The sequence below is a fragment of the Peromyscus maniculatus genome, chromosome 6, assembly GCF_049852395.1.
Source record: "Peromyscus maniculatus bairdii isolate BWxNUB_F1_BW_parent chromosome 6, HU_Pman_BW_mat_3.1, whole genome shotgun sequence".
In the NCBI taxonomy this organism is placed as follows: domain Eukaryota; kingdom Metazoa; phylum Chordata; class Mammalia; order Rodentia; family Cricetidae; genus Peromyscus; species Peromyscus maniculatus.
This window is the reverse complement of record NC_134857.1, coordinates 39,524,243-39,536,700: the sequence shown is the minus strand read 5'-3', so window position 1 is coordinate 39,536,700 and position 12,458 is coordinate 39,524,243.

Below are 12,458 nucleotides of genomic sequence, written 5' to 3'. Positions count from 1 at the left end.
TTGGAGAGTTTAGAGACTAAGCAAAGGCATGATTCCTTGACCTTACATTTTAAGAACAGTAATTTCTTTGTGTCTGAGTGAGAGTGTCATATGTATGCAGGTGCCCTCGGATGCCAGGAAAGGGCATTGGATCCCTTGGAACTGGAGTTGTCCTCGGTTGGTTGTGCGCTACAGGCCTAGGTGCAGGGAATTGAACTCTGACCTTCCAGAGAGCAGCAAGCACTAACTATTAACCACTGAACTTTCTATCCAGCTCCTTGGCTTTTAACTTTTAAAGACCACTAGTTGCTACATGGAAATAAGGTGTTAGTTATGATGTGATTTCAGTAGTAAAGGTGAACAATCTTTGTTGGTGTCCTAATCTAGGTGGTCATTGCAAAGACAGAAGTATAAGCCATCAAGATGATATGAAAAATACATCAAACTTCAGCTTTTGAGAGAAAAGTGTTCAGAAAATTCTTCACAATTTCTTAAATAGGGAAATAGTTCCATAAGCCATGGTCTATCTCTGTATCAACCATTTTGGACTCTTGACAATATATATCATTCCCTGTGATAAGAAGAGACCAGTGGAGCAGCTGTGGAAGAAGATGCAGCACATGGCAGGTGCAGCACCACAGCCATGCATGTACGTATCCAAACATGACTGACAGCCACAGGAACTTCTAGAGGGGTAATGAGGCGCTAGCACAAATTCACCACTCAAAGCAAATGTTTTTGTTCCCTGGGTTCGCTGAAAGCTTGATTGGAGGGTGCTGTTCAAGGGGGTTAGGGAGGTGTGATTGATCCTGGTCACAGAACAGTCAAGTGGCGGCACTCCCCGATTGCTCAGCTTTCAGAAACACGTGTGTGAAGGTTCAGGCAACTCCTGTTCAGAACAACTTTCCGTTGTTGTTGTTCTAAGCTCATCACAAACATCTAAGCTTTGTGATCAGGAGTCTGCCAACTAGTTGACAGATGAGCAGGAGAAAAAAATATCACATACACGGGAGGTTTTAGATGAAAGTCTGACTGAACAATTGAAGACTGGGTTGAAATATCCACTTAAGGACAAGGGAGCCAGGCAGTGGTGGCACATGCCTTTAATGCCAGCACTTGGGAGGCAGAGGCAGGAGGATCTTTGTGGGTTCAAGGTCAGCCTGGTCTAAAAAGAGAGAACAAGGAAAGGCGCAAAGCTACACAGAGAAACCCTGTTTCAAAAAAAAAAAAAAAAAAAAAGGACAAGGGAGAGGGGCTGGAAGAGGTCTGTCTTATGGATGACCACTGGGCTTTAGGAGAGCTAAGGGAGGCTAGGGCAGCTCGGGGTGATTTTGCTAATGAAATCTGAGTGTGATGGAATGGGGGCTCCGACTGGAAACAGGGCCCTTATGGAAAGTCTGTGGCAGATTTAATTCTCGAAGACTCTTTCTGTCTAGCAAGAGAAACCTTAGCATCAGGTCCCAAAGAAAGTAGGGAGGAACGGCTAACTGTGCTGCCCATTAGCACACTAAAATGTCTGCTTGGCCTCCAGGCCACTTAGTATCTGGGGCTCCTTGTCAGCACTTCCTCAACCTGCCCCAATGCTAAACCTCTCCAGCCCAGGGGCTTCCCCTCCCTTCCCCCAGCTTCTCTGTCCTAGATAATCATGTCATTTCGGCGACCCGCTCTCTTGGCTCTCTCCTTCTTGGTCCTCTGCTCTTGGTTCTCTCCATCCCCGGCTCCTCTCTCAGTCCATTTGCTCTCTCGCTTCTCTTCTTCTCTTCTGCTTTCGCTCTCACCCCGACTCTCTCCTCTCATGGCCCAGTTCAATCTGGACTCTTCCAGATGCCTCTGGCTGTACTCTCTTTCACACCTACAATAAAATCCTTCTCCTAAACCTATCTTGGAATGCTCATATCCTCAGTTCATTCACATAGCAAGGTTTCTTTCTGCATGTCAAATGGAAACATCTTCATTCAAATTAGTCTTCATCTTGACTCCAGGGTTCAAGGGTCCCTTACACTTTATATAATGAGGTCTAGTGAGGAAACTCAGTGTCTCATCTGGACCCATTTATAGGCGGCCAAAGCAGCATGTGCAGATGCAGTGGCTCGGCAGAGTCCATGGGGATGTGGCTCTTCTAATCTCAGTGTGACTTCGACTTCCACAGGGGAACAGAACTGGATTGGCAAGCCAATCACTAAGTGGGCAGAGAGAGCCCTGCCTGGCATTAATTCCTCTGCCTTAAACTCATTTACCACAGGTATGTCTTACTTAAGTAGTTAGGGGTGACAAGGCACTACAGAAGCGAGAAAAGCTGTAGAGGATGTAGCTAATTATAAGCCTATGGCCAGGCTGTATGTTCTTTGTCTCATTATCAGCACTGCCACTTACCTGGAATCTTGAACAAATTAATTCACCTCTCTGGGTCTTAATTTGATCATGGGTATAAAAATAAGCAACATAATTCCCATTTTCCAGGTGCTTAGTCACTAGTATTATTTTAGGTCCTTTAAGTGAGATATTGTCAGTTACTAAACAAACAAGCTGTAAGACGGTAAGAAGCTTGCCCGGATCATTAGAGCCACAGTTAAAATTCAATCCTGTCTCTTAGTCCCAACGCTTCCCGGCTTTGATGGGTAGGGCTGTTGGCTGTTGTAAGGACTGTTGTAGGAACTTGATTGAATTAAATGAGATCAAATGAAGAAACAGAAGTAAATTGGGTACCACACTGCCTGAGATGTACAAGTCGCTCAGCAGACTGCAGCAGCTTCACAAAGACTTAACCATGAACAGTCAGTTCATTTCTTTAAGGCTTTATTCTCATGCTCTTTGAGTGGCCCTTGCCCTCCAGTAGATTGAATTTCTTACAACAAACATTTTGCACAGACACAATCATGAAATGTATGAAGATGCTAACATTATGTGCTTATAAGAGACTGGGTGAATGATTGTTCAAAAAAATTCAGAGAGCAAAGAATGAATTGAAGCAGGAGTCACCAAGGAAGTATTAATGAAGAAGGTAGAAATGAAGTCAGAAGGAATTTACATAGACCTACTATGGGTCTCCACCAGGGAAGACTGCTCGGATGAGGGTTTAAGCCAGTAGGAAATCTTTATTAGCTGACTGGCGACTACCCTGGGTGTTCAGGAACCCAGTGCAGCCCTAAGCCTTTCTCAGGGTGAAATTTTAAACACAAAAACCATGTTCTGGATTGACATACTTCAGTTAACAAGAGCAGTTAGCCAGAAGTAGAACTACAGAAGCCAAAAAGCAAGGTTAGTGCACTTAGAGACCTTGCCAGAACTCGGTGGACTTTGATGGATTAGGCTTTTGTTTTAGTTTTGTCAGGCGATGCTGTCTACATGCTGAGTTGTACAGCTTGGCATTTCCATCATGGAGTCAGCTTGCTAAGGTCTGGGGGACTACTAAGGTCTGGGGATCTGTTACACTTAATTATTAACACCATTTCCACGAATTTTGCATTTGCAATGGAGATTAGGGCATACATCAAACCGGCATGACTCACTTGAACACTCCAACCCATGAGTCACTCAGAGGAGCATGATAGGCAATTTTGATAAAACATCCTTAAGGTCTATGTCCCTTTGTTAAGTGCTTCTATTGAATTTAAACAAAAGTCTTAAACAGATCTGCTCTTTTCTCCCTGCCATTTTACAGGCATTGTGATTTCCTAGAAACTCCTGGAATGAAGCTGCAAGTCAGATCAGAAACCTACATGAGAGGTGGCACTGGAGGCCAAAGCAGAGAGAGAGGCAGTTTTGGAGCAACTATTGTGACTGACACCAGCTGAGCTGGTGTCTTCAATTCCTGAGAATCCCTGTGTATCTGATATGACTTCTGTGTAATATATCTATCATTATCACCAATACCTGAGAAAACCAGATTACAGAGTGAAAGGGACTATTGGTCTCATAGCCTACAGGCTTCGGTTTTTGATCTTTGGCCCAGGTGATTGGAGTTTGTGGCAGCACATTATGACCGGGGTGCATGATAGCGCCCAGCCACTCATCCTATGGCCAGGAAGTGAAAGAGATCAAGAGAAAGGACCAGGGTCCCATGATCCTGTTTGAGGACACACTCCCCAGTGAACTAAAGGTCACCCACTGGATCTGATCACCTCAAGTTTCCCTGAGTTCCCAAGAGAACCAAGTAATTATATATACTCAGGATTTGAAAGGAAGGAGAAAAATGTTCTCTTGTATGATTCTAGGTTCTCAGCTGAGGCTCTCTAACAAAAGTAGATTTAAAAAGGGATTGGGGAGAACCATGTATTAGCATCATTACTTCATAAAGACATGAGAGAGACTTGGGGATAGGTCACTCAAAGGCATGATTTGAACTTGAATTTGTATATAAACTAGAGAGAAAATGAAGGGAAGGGTTTAGATCTGGGGAGCCACCTGGAAATAGGAGGGGAGCAGAGCTCTTAAGAAGAGTGCAGTGTCTCTCTCTTTCTCTCCCCCTTCTCTCTCCCTCCCTCTCCCAATAAAGCTCTAAAGAGGTTAAAAAAAAAAAAAAAAAAGAAGAGGCATGCAGTGTACCAGGTAAGGTATGCTGTGCTCCCGCACTGCTCAGGGTCTCCTATAATCAGCAGTGCTCTTCCTGGTGCAGAACGGTAGACTGCATATTTCCGTAAATGAAACATTTATGCACACTTTAAAAATTCTCCAGCATCTGATGGTTCTCAAAATAATCTTTATGCCAAAGAGGTGAATTTTGTACTTGACTATTCTAGTCTCATATGGACTTTAACATATGAATTTTGATGGGTCATAATTCATCTCATAACAAAAATGTTTTCTATTTTGATAACAGGATAGTTACATAATTTCATATATTTGTCAAATCTCTAGCTGTACACTTAAAGCAGTAAATTATATCTCAATAACCCCGACTTTGGAATTAGTTTTTTTAAATGGCCGACGTCTTTACTGTTCCCTACTCTTACACTGTGAGTGAGGGCTGTGGACCCGCTCTGTCTCTGCCAGCATTGCTCCACCCCACATCTCTAGATCATCTCTTCTCACACTTCAGTTGCAGGCTGCCCCTGCAAAAAGAGCGGGTCTTCTTTTCCTTGGGATATGTGACTTACAGGATGCCTTCCTCCCTCTTGAATCTTGACTTTTGTCATTGTCTGGCTAGGACTTTCATTAGTTAGCAACTATTTTGCTGCTCCATCTAATACACACACACACACACACACACACACACACACACATACACAGGCAGAGAAAGAGAGAGAGAGAGAGAGAGAGAGAGAGAGAGAGAGACAGAGACAGAGAGACAGAGACAGAGACAGAGACAGAGACAGAGACAGAGACAGAGCTTGTTTTTTCCTCTGGCTGGATTGTACTTATCATTTATGTCTCAACATTCCCTGGCACTGTGCTCTAATTCCCATCTCAGGCTGTGTTCAGTGCCATCTTTTTGTTCCTTAGTCAAGTTCCATTTATGCATTTATCATCACTTAACAATTATCTGTCCTTCCTAAGTTCTCAGGGAGAGTAACAAAGCCTCATCTCACCCATGACATCAACTCTGCTTTCTTTTGCCTGATGTCTGCAGAGGTTACTCTCCTCCATCCTCCTCCTTTAACCTGTGTGTGACTTTGAACCTTTTTTGCTTGTTTGTTTGTTTGTTTTTTGAGACAGGGGTTCTCTATGTAGCCCTGGTCATCCTGGAACTTGCTCTATAGACCAAGCTGGCCTCGAACTCAGAGATCAGCCGGCCTCTGCCTCCACCTGCAATTAAAGGCATGGGTCACCAGCATCCGGCTGACTTTGGATCTTAAATGAGTCTTTGTCAGACAGTATAGCTTGGATGATTTTTAGAAGCCCATTCTTCCAGTTTCTGTCTTTCAGCTGGAAAGATTAACCACTTAAAATAATTACTCCTGTCATTTTGTTGATTTTCTATATAGCTTATAGTTTCTTTTGTCTTATCATTTCCTGTATTGCTGTATTTTTGCATCAATCTAATTTTTACAGTGAAATGCATAGTTCTTTTTTTCATTCCTTTTGTGTGTATTCATCAGCTGTTTACTTTGTAACTGCCATGAGAGTTATATTTAACAATGTAACACATATATGTATACATGCATGTATATAACCTAAAGTTATAACACTAGAATTTGAGTTTGTATCATCTTCTATATTAATATGTACAAAAACATTGTCCCTGGGTCTGGGGAGAGGGCTCAGTTGGAAAAGTGCTTTCCATGCAAGCCTGAGAACCTGAATCTGTATTGCCAGTGTCCACATAAAAAAATGGATGGACATGGTGGTGTGTCTATAATCCTAGTGCTGGAAGGCAGAGACGGGAGGATTCTGAGGAAGGAAATATGAAATAAACAGCAAGAAAAACTCCAGAAACAATACAAATACATGGAAAACTACATAACACACATTCCAATCGTCAATGAGTCATTGAAAAAAAATTGAGAAGAAATTTAAAACTCCTTAGGAGTTTTAATCACCTTTGGGTGATGGCACAGCTCAGAATCTTAGTGATGACCAGGAATTTTCAAATATGAAGGTTATACCTCTAGGTATTCACATTGAAAAAATCAAACAGATGAAACAAAAACCATCTTATCAAAGTCGGACAAGCTGAGCTAACAGAAAAATAAAAGAGCCCTAAGAGCAGACACAAATATCAGAGACCCACTTGTGTACACACTCAGGGTCACGTAAACCGAAAGGTATAGTATATATGCAGGGCACCTGCTGTAGACTCGTGCAGGCCCTGAGCATGCTGCTTCAGTCTCTGTGAGTTCATATGAGATGTATTCCATTGTTTAAAAGGCCTTGTTCTCCTGGTGTCCTCTGTCCACCGTCTCCCCTACTCTCTCTGCATCTTCTTCCTCAGGGTTCCCTGAGCTCTGAGGGAAAGGCTTTCATGGAGACATCTCATTTAGAGCTGTGTGTTCCAAGCTCTCTCTCTCTCTCTCTCTCTCTCTCTCTCTCTCCATAATATCTTGCTGTGGTTCTCTGTATCAGGAGGAAACCATCTCTGATGATGGCTGAATCAGGCAGCAATTATGAGTATAGCAGAATATAGTTTTCATTTTATCTTATTATATTTTATTTTATTATGTTTTGTTGCCATATCCTAAAAGCTTGTTCTTTTCTAATGAGAGACAGAAAGGGAGTAGATCCAGATGGGAGAGAATGTAGAGAGGAATGGGGAGGAGTACAGGGGAGGGAGGGATTATATTGATGAGAAAATAATCTATGTTTAATAAGAGGAGGAGGAAGAAGAAGAGAAAGAGGAGGAGGAGGAGAAGAAGGAAGAGAAGAAGAAGAAAGAAAGAAAGAAAGAAAGAAAGAAAGAAGAGAGAAAATAGAAGAAAGAATAAAAGAAAGAGGAGGAGGAGAAAAAGAAAGAAAGAAAGAAAGAAAGAAAGAAAGAAAGAAAGAAAGAAAGAAAGAAAGAAAGAAAGAAAGAAAGAAAGAAAGAGATCAACATTGAACATTGTTGAGTGAAATCTTCTGGGAAGTGTTTCTTAAGAGTCAGCACAGAGAAGTTGTATTCCGGAGACAGCCAATGTTGTACCTCATACTAGTAGCTGAACTTGGCAGCCTATGAGTCACCCAGGTGGTACTGGTTTTGAAAGCATGAAGGGATCATAGAGAGCATCTGAGGCTTGGCAGTGTGAGAACCTATGAGAGGCCATTAGCAAAGGTGTAGCCTCAGTGGCAGCTGATGGCCCAGGACTGAAGGGGTCATGCAGAGAAGTTGAGGATTGGCACCATGAAGAGAGCCTATGAGAGGATACTGGTGAAAGTGCAGCCCAGATGCTGCAGAAGACCCAGCAGTTTGGAGATGCCAGTACTGTGGCGTGACCACCAAGTACAACAGCAGCTGTGGAGTGGAGCCAGCCAGAGCTTAGAAAACAAGCTGTGTGTGTTGCAGAGTACAGAGCCAGAGAAGTGACCCAAGCTCCTAGGAGGAGCCCAGAGGACTGTGAATGAATACAAGCTGCTGGACATTGAGTTATTTACACTTTTGGAGTTGGTTTTGCTTTGATTTGATTGTGACTGTACCATTTCTTCCCTCTTGAAATAAGAAAGTTTTTAATTTATTTTTGATTTTATAGGAGCCCACAGTTGAGAGACTTTGGATTTTAAAAGACTTTGGATTTTAAAAGAGATGAGCTATTTTAAAGAGCTTGAACTTTTAATGTTTGGATTTGTAAAGGCTGTGGGATTTTTAAAGTTGTTTATATTTTTAATGTGAAATGTTGGTAGTCGATGATAAAGGAAAAGCAGTGGCTTAAAAGAAAAAAGGAAAAGAGAAACCAGACAGTACTCAAATAAATAATTTAATGATGCATCTCAAGATCTTAGAAAAATCAGAGCGAGCCAAATCCCAGATTAGTAGATGAAAATAAGAGCAGAAATTAATGAAAGGAAGATTTAAAGAGCAACGTAAGAATCAATGAAACAGAGTCAAGGCTTAAAAAATGCAAACAAGATTGACTAAGTGAGACAGACTGAAAGAGATAGACAAGCCCTTTAAACAAAACTGCGTGTGAGTAGAGTGCCATTACAAGAGATGCCAGCAGAAGCTCATTTGGAAATACTTTGAAAACTTATATACCATAAGTGGAAACTCTAGAAAGGATGGACAAATTCTTAGACAAAATCAAATCAAGAGGATACAAACAACCCGGATAGATTTATATTGAACGATATAATTGAAGTAGAAAGTCTCTCACAGAGAGAAGCTTGGGGCTGAGTAGATTTACTGATCAATCAAACTGGCAGATGTTAAGACAACTAATACCAGTGTTCACCTAACTAACCCATACTGTAGAAAGGCAAGAAAAATACCACACTCACCTTAGGAAGTCAGTATCATCCTGACACCAAAGCCAGATAAAAACATAGCACAAAAGAAATGAAAGATAAATTTATTTCATGAACATAAATAGAGAAGTTCTCAAAATATTTGGAAATCAAACTCAAAAATAATAAATGATCATCCTACAATGAGGTTCTGCCTTACCCTGGGTAAGAATGCTGGACATCAAGCATGCCGGCAGTGGTGGAGAGACAGGAGCCACATGCTGCTAGTGGGGTGGACAATGGGGCAGCCATTCTGGGAATCAGGATGGGAACTCAAAAGTAAAAGAAAACAACAATAAAATAGCTGTGTGATCCAGTTATGCAACCCTTCAGTATGTACCTGCAGGAATCAAAAGTCGGCATATAACGGAGATGTCTATCCATCCATGTCCTCTTTACTGTAAAGGAGTTTTAGAATCAGCCTTAATGCCTACCAACAGATGGATAGAACTCTCCATAAGCAATGGAGTTTGATTCTGCCATGAAGAAGAGTGGCATCTTCTGGGATTGACATAATTCAGAAAAGGCTAAGGGAGGAAGATTGACAGTAGTTTAAGGCCAATGTGAGCTACACAGTGGGTTCTTCACCAGCCTGGTCTATACAGTGAGATCTTACTTTAGAAGGAGGAGGAGGAGGAGGAGGAGGAGGAGGAGGAGGAGGAGGAGAAGGAGGAGGAGGAGGAGGAGGAGGAGGAGGAGGAGGAGAAGGAGGAGGAGGAGGGGGAGGAGGAGGAGGAGGAAAAGGAGGAGGAGGAGGGGGAGGAGGAGGAGGAGGAGGAGGAGGAGGGGGAGGAGGAGGAGGAGGAGGAGAGGGACGAAAGAATGAGAATGAAGATAAATAAATACTGGACATTTTCTCTTGGTAGGAGATAGGAATAGGGAATGGAAACTGTACAAAACAGGATTCCAGAGGGTGAATATGAGTAAATGCGCAGAGTCCATGTATGAACATGTCAAACTGAAACCCATAAAGTTAGTATTTGGGGGGTTGCTCACTCAGTAAAGTGTTTGCCTTAAAAGTATGGGTACCTGATTTTGACTTCCAGAACACTTAAAAATAGCCCAGGATGGCAGCATGTACTTGTAAGCTCAGCATTGGGAAGGCAGAGACAGCAAGATTCTGGGACTCATCAGCCTACAACTCCAAGTCAGTAGTAGACCCTGCCCAAAAAGAAAAATGTGGCAGGCACCTAGAAAATGACCTAAGAATATGCTCCTGCCCCTACACATGTTCATCCCCACATGTGAGTACTCATACACACAGAGAGACAATATAAAAATAAAAAATAAATAACCCACCCAAAACTTCCAGTTTCTAAGGTTTGTTCTATTGTTTGTGTCAATGTTCCAAAGACACTGAGTCCTTTGAAAGCACAAAGCAGACACTTTGGTGAGAGACACAGAGATCGGTTCTATACCTTCCCTTATACTGCCTGCCCACATAGACTTTTAGTTTTACTTTTGTCCTCATTTATTTATTACAATCATTGAACTACTAGTTTTATTAAATGAACCAAGAGATTTTTAATTTTAAACTTGCTAAACTTTGACCTCTGCTCACTTCAACTACTTGGTGGTTAGAGGGCAGTAGACTTGATGTTGAATGATGTTAGCTGGAGAAAGTAAAATTTCCTCTGTATATTTAGGGTTTACTGGGGTCAATTTAACTCATTGCTTCTTCAATCTGGTATTCTCTATACTCAGATAAAGCAATGTTTTGTTTTGTTTTCCTGTATGTTACCTTATGGCCTGCTGTGTTTCTGTAGCAATTATTTGTAATGAAAAGCCTGGTAATTTCTTGATACTTTCCTTCAATTGAGATAGGAATATTATACAGTGTTTGCATGTTAGGTCAATGCCATGCTGTGATTCTGAAACAATTATCTATGTGGCGTAGTCTGGTAATTTCACTATATTTCTCTTTAACTTATACAGGAAATATTAGGTCATTATCTCACCATGTCTCTTTGATATGTCACACTGGGTGTTAGGATCTACTTCTCGGGGTGGGAGGATAAAGCAAAATGTTTATCTTTTCAAAATTACGATCCTATTCAGGGAAGTGTCCCTTTTTTTTTTTTTTTAATGCAAAGAGACAAAAGTCTGTAGCCACTTGACTGGTGGTAACTGCTGAGGTTTGAAGGCAGCCATCCTCAAGGCAAAGGGATCATCTAAGCAGATGATTGGACCACTGCTCTCGGGAGGCGGGATCAAAGCAGAGAGATGTGCCTTTCTGGGTTTTGCTGCTGCAAACTGTCCTGATTCTGGTAACTGGGACCAGCTTCCAAGAGCTTAGTCTGCACTCTCCAAAAAAAAAAAGATATGACTGGGGAGTTGTGGCTCCCTTCTGTTGAACTATTTAGAAGACTGGATGAAGAACCACCAAATCCCAGAAGCTTTGCAACATTTCTCTCTCTCTCTCTCTCTCTCTCTCTCTCTCTCTCTCTCTCTCTCTCTCTCTCTCTCTCTCTCTCCAAGAATTCCCCAAAGAAAGATGTTTTCATTTATGAGTAAGGGAGTTTCTCAAAATGATTAAGCAAAATTTCCAAATTTCCATTGTTAATAAAGAGCCAAATTTGAAGTAAAAGTTAGGTCAAATGGAGGGTATGGTGGTACATATCTTTAATCTCAGCACTTGGGGCAGAGGCAGGGGGATCTCTGAGTTCATTGCCAGCATGGTCTACAAACTGAGTTCCAGAACAGTCAGAGCTAGCTACACAGAGAAACCCTGTCTCAAACAAATAAAAAGTTATGGCAAGATCAGAACTAAAATGCTGCTTCAGTTTAGCTCCTTTTAATCTCTTAGTGGAAGCCGTATCAAAATAATTCCTCTTGACTGATGAGGCCAAGAGAAATTTCTCTTGGGCCAGTGTAACATATTCATGCTATTTCTCTATGTATTTTCAGAACATAGCTTTTGTGCAGTGTCAAATTCTGAGCCCTCTTCCCTCACTTTCTGTAATGGAAGTGAAAGAGGGGATTGGGAAGAGGTCTACCCCTTAATGCTCTTAAAACAACTTAGAGAGAAAGGTCATACATGCTGCCATATTCTCCAGAGTCTGCCAAAATCTCCCAGGAGCTTTATTAAAATAGTCAGTGCTAACTTTTGCTTCCAGTTGAGAGAACACAGTCCAAGTATTTGCATCACAAACCTGGGGCATTAGGGTTCCACTGGAAGTCGAAGGCAAGAATTTATCCTAAATAGACTGACTATAGAGTGTGTCTCCCAAGCTTACTGGAAAAGTTAGTTTCCACTCCAGGTACCTTCAAAGTCCCTGTATCACACATCCCTTATAGGCTTTCCTCAGGCTCCAAATATAGGGGCTAATATCGTCTGAGTCATCTTTATGACTGCTAAATATTTCCAGTATCCAGGAAATGGCAAAGACCAGAAGCAAGTGTTAACACATCTCAGGAATGACACTACAGCCTGCTGTCCACTCAAAGTCCTGTAAGTCCCTTCCTACAAAGCTTGTTCCTGTATTCAGTTTCCTGGTTTGAGGCTCAAAGGCAGTAAACACACTCAAATTAATGAAGAAGGCAAGCAGTTGGCTAGTACCATCTAGTGGCAATAAAGAAACAAAAAAGAAAATAAGAAAACCACAAAGAAAAAAAAATGTGCTTAA